At 46.1% G+C, this 20,781-nt stretch overlaps 1 long non-coding RNA gene and 1 pseudogene across 1 annotated transcript; both read left to right on the forward strand.

The window, feature by feature from the left end:
- The window catches only part of LOC135306122 (zinc finger protein 11-like), a 322,458-nt pseudogene that overhangs the window by 10,741 nt on the left and 290,936 nt on the right, over positions 1-20,781 (forward strand).
- On the forward strand, positions 16,304-20,436 carry LOC135305773 (uncharacterized). Its single transcript, XR_010366758.1, has 3 exons — positions 16,304-16,510; positions 16,614-18,716; positions 20,033-20,436. It is a non-coding gene; the product is annotated as an uncharacterized LOC135305773 (long non-coding RNA).

The following is a 20,781-nucleotide window of genomic DNA, read 5'->3' on the forward strand; positions in this document are numbered from 1 at the left end:
GGGTGGGTTGTGACATCATTGGGTGACTCAGTAACATCACAGAGCCAGCTATGATATCACAGGACAGACTGAAGTCACAGGGTGATTTTGTGACATCACAGAATCTTCTGTGATATCATACTGCATCTGTATGATATCACAGAGTGATTTCCCAGCACTGGCCCTGTGATATCATGAAGGGGTTTTGTGATATCACAGAGCAGTTGTGTGTGTCATCACAGAGTTGCCTGTGACATCACAGAGTAGGCTCTGTAACATCATAGGCTGGACAACATAGAATGGATTCTGCCATCACAGGGTATCTGTGTCACATCACAGAGGGGTTCTGACATCACAGACCAGGCTGTGACATCACAGAATGGCTGTGTGACATCCCAGGGTAGGTTGTGTGGTATCACAACATTCACATATCATGACATCATAATGTGGGCTGTGTGACATCACAAGGGGATCTGTGTCATCACAGGGGCTGTGTGAGGTCACTGGGGAGGTCACTCTGCCCCAGCCCCCCTCACAGTTCCCCAGAGCAGTCCAACGCTGCTTGTGCACAGAGGGGCCCCTATCCCCCACGGGTCCCGCCGCCTGTGAGAGTCTGTCCGAAACTTCCCTCATTTTTTGCCTCTCAATCGTCATGAAAGCCAAGACCACCGGGGAAAGGAAAGGATCCTGTTCTGAAAATCCAGGTCTGTCTGGTCCACCAAGCCAGATTATTGCCTACGGGTGTGTTTGCTCAACTCATGGAACACTGCACCCGAGAAGGGGCAGTGTGCTCTCCTTCGCCTGCATCACCTAGCAACGCTAGTGCTAGAATTTCTCCACCCTTCTGACTTGGCTGGACTTTCTCTCTGGAATGACCTTCCCAGAGGTCACCACAAAAGGACCCTCCATTCACCGTACATCAACCACCGTGACAGATGGACTGAGATGGGAGAAGGTTTCTCCCTCAAGGACTGAGACATGCGACCCCTACATGGAAAAGTTCCCCTTTTCTTCCCAAAAGGACTAAGATTGAAATCCCCACCGTAGGGTGAGGGAAGGCGTGCGTGGGGACCAAAGCAAGTTTTGCAAGCGACCACTGGACCGAGAAGACAATGGTTCCTGCCTATGACATCTGCTGCTGACGACACCTGCTCCTGATGGACTACTGATGGACTCCTTGTACCCTTTATCAATAGACTATTTTGAAATGGGTCCCCTTCCCCCATTTCAAAAAGACTATAAAAAAGGTTAGACCTGACTGATACCTTTGAGATCTCCCCTGACGTGAAGACGACAGGCTCTTCGTCGACCGGACTTCGAGGGACATTGTCATCCGCACGTCTGGTAGCTATACACCTCCTTGCCTTTCCTCTCTTCTTTTTCTTTTCCTTATTCTTTTCCCTTTCTTTATTCCCCTTCTCTAACACATCTTTGCTATGGCTATTTAATAAAAGTACATGTATTTTGATTTTACTGCAAATCCCCTTGTCGTGTCAGTTTGTGCACCCTGAGATCAGTGAAAAAGAACCTTCACGAATCACGTCCTTAGGACAGATCGTGTCATAAATTGGCATCACGGATCTTGGGTTCTGGGGACGGAGGAGTCTGCAGGTTACGTGTCGTTTGTAACAGGGGAAGGACGTTTCACGGCAGCCGCACCGAAACCGTCAATTTTCCCGAAAGGGGTTGAACGGATTTAGAAAGCAAGGGCTGTGATTCGAATTTCCCGCATACTGCATGAACCAAGGCGGAAAAAGCATTCTCCAAACTCTTTTTGAGGGTTCTGTCTCCAGAATATCACAAAAGATCTCTTGGTGCAAAAGGGGGAAAAAAACTGTTTCTGTTCTAAGAGTGTTTAACTGTCTGGGAAGGAAGAGACACCTTGAAGAAACTAAGCAGGGCCTCCCAGATTGATACTGTCTCTTCAACTGTGTGTGTGTGTTTAACTGTCAGGGAAGGAAGAGACACCTTGAAGAAACTAAGCAGGGCCTCCCAGATTGATACTGTTTCTTCAGCTACCCAGGGAAGTGAAGGGGACAACAGTAAAAAAATTGTATAACTTGTACTTCCCTGTGGTATTTTTTGTCCCCTTACAAAGAACTATTCTAGTGTGTGTGTATCTTGCATGTCTGGGAAGGAAGAGACAACTTGAAGAAACTAAGCAGGGACTCCCAGACTGATTCTGTCTCTTCAGCCACCCAGGGAAAAAGTGAAGGGAAAACACAGTGTGTGATTGTGTGTTAAACACCTCCCTGTTGTGGTCCCTAGTCCCTTCACAAGATGAATGAAGATTTTGGTGCCAAGGCAAAAACTAATTTTTACACACTACTTGCTAAACACAATGCAAAACCTTCACCAGGCGGAGAGGCCTGGGCAAAGAGCAATTGGTTTAATTTAGAAAATGTTGTTGGTAGAATATGTTCTCTGCAACATGAAACAAAATTTAAACTTGGTAAAGATAAAACCATCCTCTGCTCAGTTTTGGGAGCCTGCCTCACAGCAGCCATTGACACTCGCTCTAAGCGAAGAAGTGAGGAAAATGCTGTAATAGACTCCCTTCAAAACTTAGTTGGAGTTTTGCAAAAACAATTAGATGAAGAAAGAAATGAAAATAATTTATTACGGCCTGCCTTGAGAGAGGTACATGTTAAAAATTCACAGAACTTTGATTCCTCAAAAGAAACAGAGGAGAAGGAAACTTCTCACCTTAATCAAAATTACCCCCAAAAAGAATTAGTTCTGATGAAAAATTTTGGGGAACACTGTTGTTGCAATAGCATGAAACCTCAAATTAAAACAGAATGCAACTATATTAATGATGAGGATTTTGACCCACATATAATCACAAAAGAAATCCCGTACACTGCTACTGAATTAACAAAACTTGCAAAGCAATACGAGCTTCTCCCCCACAAAACCAAAACAAAACACATATGTCAAGTATCTCTCACTGGGAGAGATCAAACACATTTTTCTGAACAAGAAGCTGGTGAGTACGCGGGACATGGAGTGTTCTTAACAACGGGAGACAGACATATCCCATGGTCCCTAACTCAGCATGCAGCTTATTGGACAGAGGGGCTTAACCCCTCGGAAAGGGGAAACCTTTTAACCATAGCTGGTACCCCTAACCAACTCCTGGAAAACATTCACAAAGCTGCCTGCTCGCAAATAATGCATGAAAGAAAACCAACTACAAGCTATGAGTCACCAATGCAATCACCTGTAAAGTCTAAAATTATGACCTCTTTAATTCAAAGGTTTACAGAAACACTTAAACCTATAGCAATTTTCCCTCAAAAACCCATAGCAGCTATGTCCCCTATAGAAACACCAGATAAACTTCTTACTAACCAGAATAACCCATTTGTTCCCTCTTATGACTTGCCGAGAAAAGGGATAAAATGGGATTGGAGTCTTTCTCAAGAGAAAGCACTGCAATCGCTGATTTTTGAAGCAACAGCTCACCAAGCACTGGACCCTATCCATCCTACAGATCCCTTTCAGGTAGAGTGGGGATTTGCCTCCTCAGGATTGTCAGTACACATTGGGCAGCGGGCTCCCGAGGGTCCGACAAGGCCTGTTGGTTTTTATTCCCATAGTTTCAAAGATGCTGAGAGAAGACACTCTACCTGGGAAAGAGGTTTGTCCGTGGTTGGCTTAACTCTCATAGAAGTAGAAAAAAACTTAGCGATACAAGAAACTGAGAGCTTGGGTAGCAGCCAAAACAAACTTGCCTCTGTGATTAAAGCAACCCCTCCTTTCTTCCCTGCTTCTGCTAACAGAGAGGGAGAAGGCAGTGCTCAGGCAGAGGAACTGTTAACCATTTGTAGTATTTTCCAGTGTGAGGGACAGAATTATTTTCTTGTCTGTATTAACATCAAGTCCTATGCCGCACTTGAATTTGTGTTGTTTCAGGCCAATGCTTTTAAAAGAACTACAGGAAATAATACCGTTAAAGCAATACAGGGATGGTTTGGAATTTTCCTAAGCCCACAGGAAATTCAATCTGATAATGTTTCTCACTTTACTGTCAAAAGTGCGCAGGATTGGGCAAAAGGTGAAGGGATTGAATGGACTTCTCACACCCCTTACGACAGATGGGGGGCAGATGGGTGTCCTAAAATCACTGCTTTTTGCCCAACAGCTCCAAGCATAATTCCTTCACTACACGGACCAGATGATTTCAAGAACCCAGCACATTACCCTGGACAACCTGTTTTTGGTGGACCACCCCCTGTTGTAGGGGAAGTACCACTGGTGTTAAAAACCTCTCTGACAACCCCATTGTTCTAACTCTTTCTGCCTCTTCGTAGTAGATTCTGTTGTGCTTATTTTTACAGAAGAACTCCGTGGGACATGGAGACCTGAGAAACCATAATAACACTAGCATTGTACAACAAATATAATGTTTTCCCTTCCCTTTATGGTAACACAAAGTGATAACATTACACTTAACAAGTAAATTAAATAATAATGAACAAATTGGCTGGTACAAGTAAAAATCTGACCAAATTACAGCAACCACTGCAATCATCCTTAACACATCAGTGGCTGCTATCAAACATACTACCAAATTGGGAAAAGGTAAATGTAAACAACCACAAATTGGTGATTGATGCACTCAATGCCACACAAAATAATGTTTCCTTGGCTCTCAGCTGTGTTCGGGCTCAATTGTGGATGCAGTCAGTTGCTGCCTCAATTATAAAAGAAGGTGAAGAAGGCACTTTTCCCACTGAAATTTGAAAAATAATCTGGGACAGTGCTACTGACTTTGAAAGAGAATTCCAATCCTGGTGGAATTTGGTAAATTTCACTTATGACCCCATTTCAAACGTGGCCACGGCTTTTGTGTTAACCATACGCAGTGCTTCAGTGCATTTGGTTTTTCCTATTATAGCATTAGGGATAAATCATGACGGAGCTATTCTCTATCCTTCGGAGCATAGGGAATGGGCCCGTCAGATTAACAACAAATGGCAAACTGTCAATCTGGAATCTTGTATTGTCCGTGAACAACAAGGGTTCATCTGTGAAAGCAATGCAATCATAGCCCAGGACATCTGTCTGGACACAGAGCAGAATATCTGTCACTTTGAAATACATCCTAACGAGACTTCTGAAACAGTTCTCATATACATAGGCAATGGATGTGCATGCTTTAGAACTGCCTGTGATCTTGTATTTGTAGAAAATGTAGTAGTGGATACTAGGAATCATTCAAATTTCTGCGCTTGTAATTTTACCAGAATTGTAGGATATGATTTTTCTTATGTAGCTCCAGTTACCTCTCACCAGCTTTTGCAATCCAATTACACCCTGATTCACAAATTGATACCTACTCCAATTGGGATGAACCTCACTTTGGTAAGGCAGTTGCTGCTCCACCAGGACCTGGCTGAGATTCTGAGAAAGATCAAGAAAGATGGGCAGAAGACCCTGGTAACTGTTCATCACAATGTAAAACAAATACATCGTGTCATGGAAAGAGTAAAGAGAGATGCTGAACACAAGTGGTGGGATACTCTTTTTGGGTGGTCACCAACTGCCACAAGTGTCCTGAACACCATGTGTCATCCTATTGCTGTCCTTTTGATCCTGGTTTCAATTGGTTTTGTTTTGTCAGCAATCTTGTTTGTCATGAATTGGAGAATGATGAAACGGTTAACAAGACTGACGTCCATAATTAATGCACACAATTTGGCTGATGTCCTTTTTACTATGGACGTCCCCAAGACAATTGACACAAGGCGATTATGAATCAGTAGATGTGTTTTGAAAAACCTTTTACCTTCCATCTTGTGATTTTGTTAAATTTATATTCATTTTATTACTTAATTATTGCTTTTACTTTTGGCCATTTGTGATTTTATTTTGATTATTTGATTTGATTATTACCATTTGTGATTTTTCAAATTATTTAAGCTATAATGCCATTATAATAATTTGTGAGTTTGTTCCAATTATTCAAGCTATAATATTATTTTGATAATTTTCAATTATTATTTAATTATTTGCTAAAAAATTGTTTTGATTTTGTTTTGCTAATTGCTTCTCTTTTTCGCCCTTCTTTTATTTCTTCTTATCTTTCCTTCTCTTTTCCTCTCTCTCTGTCATACTGTCCCTGTTTTCTGAGGTATGCTACCAGCGTGAAGGAGACTTGAGACCTGCTGATGAAGACCCTTTCAAGACAATCGTGAGTCAAGGGGTCGTGTGAGTGTCTGTCCAAAACTTCCCTCATTTTTTGCCTCTCGATCGTCATGAAAGCCAAGACCACCGGGGAAAGGGAAAGATCCTGTTCTGAAAATCCAGGTCTGTCTGGTCCACCAAGCCAGATTATTGCCTACGGGTGTGTTTGCTCAACTCATGGAACACTGCACCCGAGAAGGGGCAGTGTGCTCTCCTTCACCTGCATCACCTAGCAACGCTAGTGCTAGAATTTCTCCACCCTTCTGACTTGGCTGGACTTTCTCTCTGGAATGACCTTCCCGGGGGTCACCACAAAAGGACCCTCCATTCACCGTACATCAACCACCGTGACAGATGGACTGAGATGGGAAAAGGTTCTCCCTCAAGGACTGAGACATGCGACCCCTACATGGAAAAGTTCCCCTTTTCTTCCCAAAAGGACTGAGACTGAAATCCCCACCGTAGGGTGAGGGAAGGCGTGCGTGGGGACCAAAGCAAGTTTTGCAAGCGACCACTGGACCGAGAAGACAATGGTTCTTGCCTACGACATCTGCTGCTGATGACACCTGCTCCTGATGGACTACTGATGGACTCCTTGTAGACTATTTTGAAATGGGTCCCCTTCCCCATTTCAAAAGGACTATAAAAAAGGTTAGACCTGACTGATACCTTTGAGATCTCCCCTGACGTGAAGACGACAGGCCTCTTCGTCGACCGGACTTCGAGGGACTTTGTCATCCGCACGTCTGGTAGCTATATACCTCCTTGCCCTCCCTCTCTTCTTTTTCTTTTCCTTATTCTTTTCCCTTTCTTCTTTCCCCTTCTCTCTAACGCATCTTCTCTATGGCTATTTAATAAAAGTACATGTATTTTGATTTTACTGCAAATCCCCTTGTCGTGTCAGTTTTTTGCACCCTGAGATCAGTGAAAAAGAACCTACACGAATCACGTCCTTAGGACGGATCGTGTCAGTTTCCCACCAGCTCCAATCTCCTCCTGCATGAGCAGACTCACACCAAGGAGAAGCCATTTCGCTGCCCCGACTGCAGGAAGGGCTTCAAGCACAACTCGACCCTCATCACCCACCGGCGCATCCACACTGGGGAGAGGCCCTACAAGTGTCCCCAGTGTGGGAAGAGCTTCACCCAGAGCTCTCACTTGACCCAACACCAACGGAGGCACCAGTAAGGGAAGCTCTGCAAATGCCGTAGTTGCAGGAAGAGCTTCATGCCCAGTTGCAGCTTCATCCCCCACTGTAAGACCCACATTGGGAAGAGCCCTGGTGATCAATGGTCCCTGTGATCCATGCTGGGAAGACACCTGTACCTTTTCCTACCCCTGCCAACGACATGATGTGGGATCAATAAACATGAGGGTCAGGCCATGGCCCTGTCATTACATTCACTCCCATCTCTAGTCAGTGCTAGGAGCACGAAAGAGACTCTCTGTCTCCCTGAAGAGAAGGGTATCCTTCCCGGGAGCGAGGATAAACATGGTTGGGTAGAGGCAGTCAGTGGTAATGTAGCTTTTCCTGCAAATCCTTTCTCTTATTCCTTGCTGTTATCGATATTGTTTCTGTTGCTGTTTGTTCTTTGTCTTGTTGCTATTCCCGATAAATTGTTCTTATCCCAGCCCAGGATCTTTGCCTTTTGTTCTTTCCATGGGAGGCAGGAGGGCAGTGAGGGCAGCGCGGTTTTAGCAGGAGCAGGAAATTGGGGACCCGAAGTCCTAAACCTCAGCCGGTGGAAACCAAGCCCTGGTGGCCATGCCAGCAGCCTTGGGAGCAGGTCCCTGGCTGGGGCTGTGGGAACCTCTTCCCTCTGGTGCCCAGGGACAGGACTGGAGGGAACGGCTGCAGCTGAGTCGGGCCAGGCTCAGGTTGGATCTCAGGAAAAGGTTTTTGCCCAGAGGCTGCTGGGGCACTGCCCAGGCTCCCCAGGGAAGGCTCCCAGCTCCAGGGCTCTCTGAGCTCCAGCAGCATTTGGACAGCACTGCCAGGCCCAGGCTGGCATTGTTGGGGTGTCCTGTGCAGGGCCAGCAGTTGGACTCCAGGATCCTGATGGGTCCCTCCCAGCTCAGCCAATTCTGTGGATCTGGGGGAACAGGGGCCTGGTGATGGATGCCATGGAAACTGACCATAGCAATAGGGGCCTGGTGGTGGTCGCCCACTAAGGATCAGATTTTTCACAGGCTCTCAGAGGGGTTCCATGGGGACATTCCAAGAGTCTCCAGGCTGTTCAAGAGCTGGAATGTCACAGGCAGAGACAGGGGCTCCATGGAGGCCTCCCAGGGTTTTCTGGGGATGGTAAAGAGCCCTGTGCTCAGAGGCAGTCACAGCCATTCCATGGTGACATCCCAGGGCACCTTGGGCTGCAAAGGCACCGATCTGTCACAGGCACTCACGGGGGCTCCACGGTGACATCCCAGGAGTCCCCAGGCTGCCAATGAGCTGGGATGTCCCAGACACTCACAGGGGCTCCAGTCATGGGCACAGTGGGAGCTTCAGGCAAAAGCTTTATTTCTTTTTTGGAGAAACTCCTGATGAGTCATGAGATGGAGAAATGACACCCAACAGACACCATGGATCCTCAAACCCCTGCAGGACCCCTAGACTTCCAAAATTTATTTTATTAGAGGAGAGTGGGAGTGGCTGGATCCAATCCCAGCCCCAGACTTTGTCAAAGCTGTAAAAGATTAGACAGGTAGAATTGAACCTTAATGCAATTTGTCCCACAGGATTATCGATGGAATACTAGATAAATTGATATAAATACAGCTCTGATTGATTCTGATCATGATTAGACAGAATGGGTTGTTTACACCACAGATTAAATTTTAAAAAAGAGTTATTTACTCCACAGTATAGGAGCTATAACAATTATTAGCATATAGTGATCTAGGAAGCAATTTTGATGTCAACAGGGCCTTGCTGGAGTTGTTGGAGCCCATTGCAGGCAGAGCCTCCTGCTCCAGCAGGAACTGCCTTTCCTGTGCCATCAGCAGGGCAGGTCCCGCTGCAGGAAAAGCCCCAGGCCAGCCCCAGCACAGGGAAGGGCTCGGGCACAAGGGCAGAGTGCCGTGCTGGGAGCTGTGCCAGGCAGAGCCTGAGGCACCAAAGGCACCTTGGCAGCAGCAGCTGCTTGCAGGCCATGGCCAGAAGCCTCCCTTGGCAGCCCGGCCTGGTGGCCAGCACTGCAGAGCTGCTGCCTCAGGGCTCATTTCTGCCTGGGCTCTGAAAAGCCACTTCTGCTCCAGGAGCCTGCCTGGGAAGCCATTAGCCCCAGCACCTTGGGGACAAGATATGAATGACAAAACTCTTCATGCTAGCAGAGACAAGGCAGGGGCAGAGGAAAGGGGAGAGCCAGGCCCAGGGGACAGGGCTGCCATGGTGATGGCTGTGAGGTCACTGCCCCTGCAGCAGCCTGGCTGCCCTCAGCAGACATTCTGGCCAGAAGCGTTGTGAGGGCACCCAGCACATCAGAGAGCCCACACAACAGGAATTCTGTTCTTGGGGATGAGAGGTTTTCACTGGGTCAGGTTGTACAAAGCTCTTGCTCTTGGATAATTCCTGAGATGGGGAATCCACTTCTCTGGAATAACAGTTGCAGTTTTGTGCCATTCTCATAAATGTAAAATATTTTCGCCTTTAAACAATTGTAAATCTACCCTCATTCAGTTCAAAGATATTGAGCCTTGTTCTGTCACTGCAAGATTTGGGAGAAAATAACTTTTACCACTGTTTTCATTTTCACAGACCTTGGAGAGAATCCAAAAACCTCTCAAGATGAGGTTTGGAGGCTTCATCCCCTAACCAGCAGTGAGAGGTGGCAGACTCTGGGCTCAGTGGTGTGGAGACTGAGGACAGAATAAGAGTAGCTGGGGAGGGATTGAAGGGTGGTTTCACACATCTCGGAGTTTTTCTTTATTGTATAAATCAGCCAGAGAAAGAGATAATGGCACCAAGGGCAGCTTGGGAAGCCCAGACTGGACACCAGGAGAAAGGAATTTCCCTCCCATCCCGGGGCAAGGCTGTGGTGCAAAATATCCCCCAGAAGGAGCCTGGAGCAGCCCAAAGCTTTGTGTGGGCAGGCAGAGGCAGGCAGGAGGCAGAGCTGTCAGCAAAGGAAGGGGCCAGCCAGGTGGGGCAGCCGGGGGATGACGACAACCTGCAGGGACAGAGGCACAGGGCAGGGACACCGTAGGACAGCCTGGGCTGCACAGGGCACAGGGATGGGCAGCAGCTGCAAGGCCCTGACAGAGCCAACTTGGGCAGCACTTTGGCCATGGCAGACACAAAGAGCACCAAAGCCCCAGAGGGTCATTAAAGTCCTTGTGCTGTGTCTGTGCTGCTGAGCTGTGCCGGGCTCCTGGCCCAGAGGCAGCTCCTGGCAAGGGCAGCGCTGCAGAGAGACAGCTCTGGCCAGGAGCAGCTCCTGTGCACAGCCCAGCAGGGCTGGGGCACTGCCAGAGCAGCTCAGGGACACCAGCAGGGCACAGCCAGAGCTGTCAGGGGCTCAGCACTGGCAGGGGCTGGGGGATGTCCCAGAGGGGGCTGTGTCACAGCGGCACCTCTGTGGCTGTGTCCTAGAGGCACAGAGCAGCTGTGATGTCAGCAAGGGGCTGTGTGACAGCACAGAGTGGGCTGTGTGAGGTCACAGACTGGGCTATGACATCACAGAGTTTGTTGTGTGAGGTCATTGAATAGCAACAGCATCACAGAGGGGATTCTGTGTGACATCATAGAGCTGGCTGTGATGTGAAAGTGTGTGCTGTGACATTACAGAGTGGCAGTATGGCATCACAGAGAGGATTGTGTAACATCACTGAGGGGGTTGTGACATCACAGAGCTGTCTGTTACATCATAGAGTAGGGAGCTCCTGGCTGGACACTTCAGGCACAAGGAGGGAACAAAGACACAACAAAACCAAACCAAATCCAACAATCAAACCAGAAATGAACCAAGAAATGTGTGTGTGTGTGACACAAGGACAGTGATGGCAAGGATAAAAGGAATATGGCCTAAAAGCGGAACAGAGCTCAAAATTAACATTTCTTAACTTACACCTTAACCTTTACTTCTACTGTAAACGTACATTTTAGCAAAAGAACAGCACTTAACAGTGTTTAACCTAATTTATAACATATGATACAGCAATATAAGAGATTAATAATGCTTAACAATATTTAATTTAGCTAATAACTTATATTAAGCATAACAACTTAGGATTTCATTTATCCCTTAACCTGAACTGATGCCTTCAATTTCATAATTTAGTAAAAGAACAGAGCTTAAGTGTATTTAACCTCACTTATAACCTATGACTTTGCAATTTAAAAGAGAAGTAACACTTAACAATGTTTAACTTAGCTTATAACTTATATTAAGCTAAACGACTGAGCAAAAGAACAACTCTTACTAGCATTTAACTTAGCTTAGACCTTGTGACTTAACCTTACTTACAGGCCTGACTGAGTCAGCTATCCAAGGCACTCCAACCCCTCCAAGAGCAGCATTTCTGCCACATTTCCCCAGCACAGGCACTCCTGTGTGCACACAGACACAAAGAGGCAGTGCAAGGCACATGTTAATGTCTTACCACCAATGTCTTAAACCACTAAGATACTGAACACACCTCTGTGAAACATGTATGTTAAAGATGACAAAACCCAGGAACCTCCTCTTTCTTTTCCACTCAACAAAGAAGCAGCAGGCCCAGCCCTGGCCCCATCTGAACCAAACCAAACCAAGCAGCCCTGCCCCGGGCCCAGCCCCTTCCCCCCTCCCCAGGCCGCCCCCCATGGGCCCCATTCTGACCAAACCAAACCCCAACAATGACCAAACAGGAAAACAAAAGAGGCTACAACACCCTGACCAGAACAAAGCCAGCCACAGTTGTGAAAATATTACCATCAAGTCCCCTCCCCCAAAACAACTAAAACCAAAACACCTACAACCTAGAACCTATACAAAATAACTCAACAACTGAAATTAAACACAAAAAACCCCCAAAACCAACCATAAAAACAATCCTAACACATCCCAACCACAACTCCCACCACAAGTTACTGGCGGGTCAGGTGTTAACCCTTTCAATTCTTCAATCCTCCCTTGAGTAAAAGAAAAAAGCAAAATACAAGCATATAAAAGAACAACACGAAGCCATTAAACTCAGTAAAGAAAAAATTAAATCCCAATTTAAAAAGGAAAAAAAAAACTTAATCTGAAAACTAAAATACTCTTATAAATTATAAAGAAAAAACTTTTTCTTTAAATTACATAAAACAATTTAAAAAAATTAAAATTAATATCAAAAACTACCACACTAAAATAAAAAATTAAAATAACTGTAATTTCATCAAATGTTTAAACAGAAAAAGAAAGTAATCCATTACCCACAAGAGAAGATCTTTATTCCCAGAGATAAAAATAATTTTAGAAGTAAGTAATAAAAACTTTTACTTTTAAAGAACTCAGCTTTAAAACAATACCCTATAAGTTGACATGGCCCATCAACAAGCTGTAAAAAAACTTGTAGTAATAAAAACAACTTCACAATAACAAAGTTCCCCAGACAACTGTTATCCACGACAAAATTAAGAGCCACAAAAAAATTTTTCCTGTTGTAAAAAAAATCTCCATAACCATAACAGGAAAAACTTTATTCCCTTAGTGAACTAAAAAAAGACTTTTCTAAAAATAGCAAACTAACTAGAAATTTTAAGTTTACTTTCTTTATATTGTCAGTAAAAAAAAAAAGTTGTAAAGAAAAAGTGTTCTAAAGAGTGTATTTTAATTCATACTACCCTTTTTCTTTTAGTTACTTATAATAACATTTTATTTATACCCTATAAAATTTTAAGCCTACTTTACCTTTCTCCAAATCCTATCTCACAATAAAACAAATACAAAAATAATTAATGGACACTAAAATCCACCACACTCATCAACATATTAATTAAATATCAAAATTAGAAAAATCTTAAATTAACAAACCAAAATCACTACAATGTCATAATAAACATTTTGCCAAAGTTTCAATGATTTTCTAAAATTGCCAGCAAAGGCTGTCTTGTTGTTTTGAGCTCCAGAGGACCTCTTGTTTGTATTCCTCCAGTGCGTCCAAACAATTGTAATTTCTTTTAAATGTCTCCAGAGGCTTGTTCAGCCTTCAGCTCTTCAGTGCAGGAATTCAGTGTCCCAGGGCTCATTAACATTCAGAACACCTTAACAAGCCAATCCTCTAGGAATAATTTGATTTCAGTTTTCAAATAATTTGTGGTTAATTAGGCAGATTTCAGAAGTGTATTCGAACTGAATATATTCTATTTAAAAATACAGTGAGAAAAGATATTTTAGGTCCTGTTTAGGTTTATTTTTCCTATTAATACATTGATATGTGCAATCTCCAATTGGCACTGAATCCAAGTACCTCCTCATGCAGTTTTAATAGATATGAAAATCAAGATCCTTCATGGCTGTAAATCAATCAGACCCTGTCCCTATCCCCACCCCACCATTTCCCCATCCAAGCCCTGGCACTCAGAGCAGCCTTGTGCAAATCTCAGCTCCCTCCAGCCCAGGCTGCACCTGCAGCTTTCAGCTCCTTGGCTCCAACTCCCACCTGCTTTCCTTGGAGAAGGAGCTGCCAGAGACACAGAGGGATGTTCATTTCTTGTCAGCCAACAAAGCCAAGGGAAGGCACAGCTCCATCAAATGCAAAAGTCATTCTTCTCCCTGGCTCTGCCCTGGCCCTGGTCCCCACAGCCTGTCCTGTTTCCTTCATCCCTCCTTTGCCAGGCACTTTCTGGGACAAGGGAGCTCTGCTCTGGCTATGGAGGGAGGTCCAAGTGCAGCCACTGGAGTGGGAACCACAACTCATCAGGTTTGTGTCCTTTGAGGGACCAGGAACTGGTGAAACTCAGAGGCACAGAAGGGTTTCCCTTCATGGCCAATATAATAAATGTGAACATGATAAAATTTAATAAATTTAATAAACATTAAAACCCTTCCCCGAGCTCCTTGTGACAGCAACATCTGACATGTCCACCATCCACAAGGGATTTCCATACTGGAAGGATTTTAGACAAAGACATAGGAAGAGGTGATAGAAAAGATAAAAACACAACTAAGATGCTGACTAAGAAGGTATTTAAAGTTTTGAAAATTTGGGCAACTCCCTGATGCTCAAATCATGAAACCAGTCAAAGGAGACACATTGGAATAACCAGAGAACAGCTGCAGGAGGAAATCTGGGAGCAAGGGGAAGGGCATAGATCCAGCTGCTCTAAATGGAGAGATGTTCTTAGACACGGCTGTTTAACCAGGAGAGCTGGAAACACCTAAAGGAAGAGGGCCGTGAAATACTAGACTGAATGTTGCTGGCAAAGGTAGAGGGGAAGATCAGTATTTTTTCTCCTGCCATCAGTAGAAGAATCCATGAGATTCAGGAAACTCCTGTTCCTGGTGGGAAAACTTTGCCATTTCTTATAAGTACTCAAGTAATCCAGATTAGAAATATTTTCTGGTATATTATGAAACTAACAGGTATTAAAACCTGTGCCCCTTTCCAAGCAGACATCAGCTGTGTGCCCATGAACAGGCAGTGCCACTTGTGCCCTGAGGTGCCCAGCTGGGATTGGATCTCTCTGAGAGCACCTGAGGGAGAGCAGAGCACCTTGCAAGCTGCAGGTCCCTGCCAGCCCCGCAGGGCTCCTGTCCCATCAACACCTGCTCTGCTGCCAATCACAGCTGGGATAGCACCGCCCCTGCTGTGTGATTGACAGCTCTGCCAGGGCTGGGGACGGGGCTCTGTCCCACCACAACCCAAGGCCTGACCCGGCCCTGGCCCCATACGGGCATTCCGAGCATCCCGAGGTGTCTCGGGACATCGATCTCATCCAGACTCTGACAGCGACCATGGTGACAGTACGGAACCTCATGGAACCAAGGGTCACTTGTGACAATGCGGGTCCAAGGAAACTGTGGTGGGACTGTGGAACTGCATGGAATCAAGGAAACCATTGTGCAGTTCAGGGGCCCTGTGGAAGCTCATAGAAACGAGGAGCCATTGTGACACAGCAGGGCCGCATGGTGCCAAGGGACCACTATGACTCTGTTGGGGCTCATGAAACCAAGAAGCCATTGTGACATTGCCAGACTTCATGGAATCAAGAAGACCATTGTGATGGTGTGGAGACCCATGAAATCAGCGGAACATGGAACAGGTCTGCCTGCTTTGGCCTCCTGGGGCCTGTCTGACAGGTCCTGCTGAATTTGACATGTCAAGGGCCACTTCCCATCTGACTGTGAAGCACTGGGGCTCCGTGCTTTCCTTCCTATGGAAAAGAACTATCTTTCTTGTCTAGGCTCCCATGGCTTAAATTAGGATTGCACCTCTAAAATTCCCTATATCCAAGGCTTTCTCCCAGACAAAATCTGCCAATACAGTCAAGTCTGGTTAGCCTTGGCCTCTGGTGACTGCCTCTCATCTGCCCCTGGGGCTTGCCTGTTTTCTTCTTGTGGAAACCACTGTGACACTGTGGGGCATTGTGGAGCCAAAGGGCATTGTTACACTGTAGGAACTTGTGGAACCAAGGGGATCATTGTGACACTGTAGTGTCTTGAGGAACCATGGAGATCATTGTGACGCTTTTGGGTCTTGTGAAATGCAGGGGCATTGTGACACTGCAGAGCACTATGGATCCAAGGGACCACTGTGACACTGTGGAGCCTCACAGAACCAAGCACATCACTGCGGTTCTGTTGAGCTGCATGGCCCCAAGGGGCCAGTGTGAAGCAGCAGGGCTTTGTGGAACCAAGAGGCCATTGTTGCATTTCAGGGCCTCATGGAGCCAAAGGGCCGTTGTGATCCTGTGGGGCACCATGGATCCATGGAGACCATTGTGGCACTGCAAGGCCCTATGGAATCATTGTGGCAGTGTGGGGTCCCAGGGAACCAAAGAGCCATTGTGACCCTGCCGGGCCTCATGGAGGGAAGGGGTCATTGTGACATTGTGGGAAGCTGTGGAACCATTGTTGCACTACTGGGCCCCAACGGAACCAAGCGGCCATGGTGACACAGCAGGGCTTCATGGAACACAAAGACCATTATGACACTGTGGGGCCTTTTGGAACCATGGAGACCATTAAGATCCTTAAGAACTTGTGTAACCAAGGGGCCATTATGATGCAACAGGACATCATGGAAGCAAGAGAACCACTGTGATGTTGCAAGACTTCATGGAAGCATAGAGCCATGTGACACTGCAGGGCCCTATGGAACCAAGAGAACACAAAATAGGTCTGGATGTCTTGCCCTCCCAGGAGTCACCTGACAGGTCTGGCTGACCTTGGAATGTGGAAGGCCACTCCCATCTGCCCCTGAAACACTGGGGCTCTGGGCTTTCCTTTGTATGGAAAAGAACTGTCCATCTTTTCCAGGTATCCATGGCCAAAATTAGGATCCACCTTCGAATTTCTGTGTATCCAAGGATTGCTGCCAGACATAAGCTGCCAGAGGAGACAGATCTGGATGGTCTTTAATTCCTGAGTGCCAGCACTGACCTGTTTTCCAAACACTGGAAAGGGCTCTATGTTTTTCTTTCTGTGGAAAAAATCCTCCTTCTCCAGGCACAAATGTCTGAAATTAGGATTCCACATTCATAATTTTGAATATCCAAGGGTTGCTCCCAGACAAACCTGCCAGGACAAACAGGTCAGGCTTGCCTTAGCCTCTGGTGGCTGCCATTCATCAGCTCCTGAAACATGGGGGTTCTGTGGTTTCCTTCTTATGAAGACCAGTGTGACACTTGGTGGCCTTGTGAAATGCAGGGGCATTGTGACACTGTGGAGCCTCATGGAACCAAGGACATCACTGTGGCTCTGTTGGGCCCCACGGTCCCAAGGGGCCAGTGCAAAGCAGCAGTGTGGGAGTTAGCCCGGCTGTAACTCGGAGTCAGCCAGATTTTACTCCAAAAGAACCCAGCGTGAGGTTCAAGCCCTGGGAATCATTTGTTTAACTTAGGATGAGATTGGGAGTTCTCCCATAAGCCTTTAGTGTTGTTAAGTTCAGTTGTCCAAGTTCTGCTTCCCTACTGGTTACTTGTTTCCCCTATATGAGTATTGTTCTAGTTCTCTAGCCCCAAGTGTATATGTTGTTGCTTTCCCTTTATCTCAGGTCTTTGGATCCTGCCCTTCATGCTGTGCTCAACTTCTCCATGTTTATTGTTTTTCACCCCATAATTGAAGTTCTTTTGGGGCAATTCCATTGAACCCACTCCTTTTCATTTTTGCCAACTTCACTCTTGAGTCAGGGAACCAGAGAGGTTTGTTGCAGCCACCCTCACTGTGACATCTGGCCCCTGAGCAGGGACCCTGACATTCAGTTACATCAGCTGGGGTTAGCTGACAGATAGGCCAGTGCTCCCCGGGATTGTGGATTGTGGGCCCAGTGGATTTCCCATCACTTTGAGGGACCTGAGCCAGCATTGGTGGGGACGATGACGGTTTCTTCCTGTGGAGGATTTCAGGTGGGTTTGGGAAAATGCAGGATATTTATCGCCTATTTTGTCACCGTCTTTTTCAAATACGGATCCACATCCCGTAATTGATTTGGGGCATTCCGGTGGCTGTTCCCCCCAAAGTGGAGAAGGAGAAAAATGGGTGGTCAGTTGTCCAAAGTAGAAAGGAGCTTGTATGGACACTTTAAGTTAATTCTCACTGATCATGACAAAATATTTTCAAAGAACAAATTAAAATCAATCGTGAGGTGGATCATTCAAAATTTTCCAGACACTTATGCTGACGATATCCATACTACTGAATTTTGTGACTCTGTGGGATTTAAATTGTAGAACCTTTCGATCAAAAGGGACCCCGTTGCACCCGCATGCGCCCCTTCTTCTACACCATCCTTGAGACCCTTCACCAGCAAGCTCTGAGTCGAAAACTTGATCCATCAGTCACTCCTAACCCGGGACCTCCCCCGAAACCTGCCTTTCTTGGACTTTCCATGATGGTCCAAGATGGCAATGGCCACGCTGTCTTGGAGCATTGTGCCCTGGAGACCCAAGATGGAAGAAGTCCGAATGTGGCTCGGGAGCCTGGCCATCCTCCCTCCATCTTGGCTCCTCCACCTCCTGCTACCACAACCTTCTCTTCCACTCTGAATGAACCTCCAGACTCCACCCCTGTAACTGCAGGTCACACCTCCACTGTCATTCATTCCACCTCCACCCTGGGCCACAGCTCCCGAAAATGACAAAATGGCAGCACCCTTTACTCACCCTTCGGCAACAACATAAACCCCATGGTCAAGGATACTAAGCCAAACTGTCACACTATTTCTAATCCAAGTGTTTCTGCTCCAAGTTATTCTTCCTCCCCAGAAGACACTTTGGATTCCCCAGAGCCACCTCTCCCCTCAAGGCTAGAAGATCCCTGGGAAAGGATCTGGAAGGAAGCAGTTAAGGAAGGAGACTGGCAAATAGTCTTGAAACTCCTCATTGCCCCAGGACATGATGAAAGAAGGGAGCAGAATCCCAGGTATCAGCCACAGGTTTACGGGGAAATCAAGGAGCTCTGTAGGGCAGCTAAAGACTAGAGGCAGGACTCACCTTGTTTTAATAGCCTAATGAGGGCCATGTTCACAGCACATGTAACCCCCTGTGATTTAAAATATATTATGACCATGTTTTTGTCACCTACAGAATACACCCTGTGGGAAAGGGGGATGGAAGTGATTACTAAATCAATTAATAGCAGACTATGCTAATAATGAGGCAAGGGCGCAATTGACAATCAGCCATTTAGCTGGAAAAGGACAACACAGCCTGCCAGATGATCAAGCAGCAGGTATCCCCAGAGAAGTACTGGACGATATAAAAGAGATGGCTTTGAAAGCATTAATCCGGGTACCGGATGGTAGCACCCCCAGTTTGGACTATGTAAACATAAGACAAGAACCCTGAGAGCCCTGCATGAAATTGATTGATTGCCTTAAACAGGCACTAGAGAAACAAGTCTGGGATGAAAAGACTCAAAATGAATTACTAAAATCATTGGGGGTAGCCAATGCCAACCTGGAATGTAAGAAAGGGCTGCGTGTCCTTCCACTAGAGATGGAACCCACACTCCTGCAGATGATTGAGGCTGTAATTGCCTCAGGACAGCAGAACACGTAGCGGCCATACAAGCCCAGGCCATTGGGCAAGGAGTTGCAGAGGCCCTAGTGGCCATGCCATTCCCCTTTAAGGGGCCCCAGCAACAATTACAGGGCCCAAAAATCTGTTTCTGGTGTGGTCAACAAGGACATTTTAGAAAATATTGTATCTGTGGTACGACGGTGTCCGGTCCCTAACAGAAATCACATCAAATTAAGCAGAATTTTGGTTTTTGCAATGGCCCAATGCAGGCTGGGATGATGATCCACCCTCACAGCTGGCCCAGGGCAGGTCTGGAGTGGCCATGCTGGCACCTTGGTGGCACCTTGGGCTTGGCACAGACTTGAAGAGGGTCTATGTTTTCTACAGAGAAACTCAAGAGTTTTAGATTGCTTCAAAGAATTAAAAAGACAAAATCCCTCTTTGGCTGTGTGCAGTCAGATCTCCAAGCAAAGCAGATCCCAAGTGAGTGAGGAGAGACAGGATGGGGATGGGGAATGTGGAGCAAGGTTGTTGACACTGGGTCAGAGCTCAAGGCACAGCTTCTCAGAACAGGCCAGACCTCCTTAGGAGAGTCCCTGGATCAATATCAATCACAGAATGCTTCAATCACCTCTTGTGTAATGAGAAAAATAATAAAAGACATCATTTAAAATAGGAATACATATTTACTAGAAAATTTTTGAAATATTTCTGCAGGAGGAAACCTTCCTGATGAACAGCACTAGAGCAGAGGGAAATCAAGACAGAGCCATGGTTTGTCAGGACTTGCTTGATGCTAACAAGCCCCGTGGTGCATTTGGAGCTGAGCCCTGGAACGTCAGGACCTGAGAGGAGATTGTACAAACCTGTCCAGGAGTCAAAGTCAGAAGAAAACCCCAGGTATGTCAAGTCATGAATGGGTCCTACTAATCCCCAACACAGGCTGATCATGGACTTATTGGAGAAGAGAACTGGAAGCCAGGATGGCACACAAACTTCTCAAAGACTCAGTGTGAAAAGGAAAATTCAAAGTACTTTAAAAACCTTGAGTATCTCAAAGTATTAATGAGCCCCACTGAGTGTCAGTACAAAGCTCTCAAGGGACTCATTAAAGCAGATAATTGGGGCCATGATTGCACAAATTCTCACAGAGTCTGTATCAAAAGGGAAACACCAACTATGTTAAAATAACTGAAGTACCTTGAAGTATTAATGAGCCCCACTGAGTGTTGCTCCTGACAAAGCCTCTCCAGGGACTAATTACAGCAGATAATTGGAGGCCATGATTGCACAAAACTCTCAGAATAGCCAAGGCAAAAGCAAAACCCAAAGTCCTTTGAAAACCCTGCAGTTGCTGGGAGCATTCAGGAGCCCCCAGGGCCATTGCTGAGCAAGGCTCCCCAGGGACTCCTTCCAGCAGATCCTTGAGGCCACTGGGATGTGGGCTAGGGGGGGATGCTGAGGGC

This window comes from Passer domesticus, chromosome 8 (genome assembly GCF_036417665.1).
Source record: "Passer domesticus isolate bPasDom1 chromosome 8, bPasDom1.hap1, whole genome shotgun sequence".
Taxonomy (NCBI): domain Eukaryota; kingdom Metazoa; phylum Chordata; class Aves; order Passeriformes; family Passeridae; genus Passer; species Passer domesticus.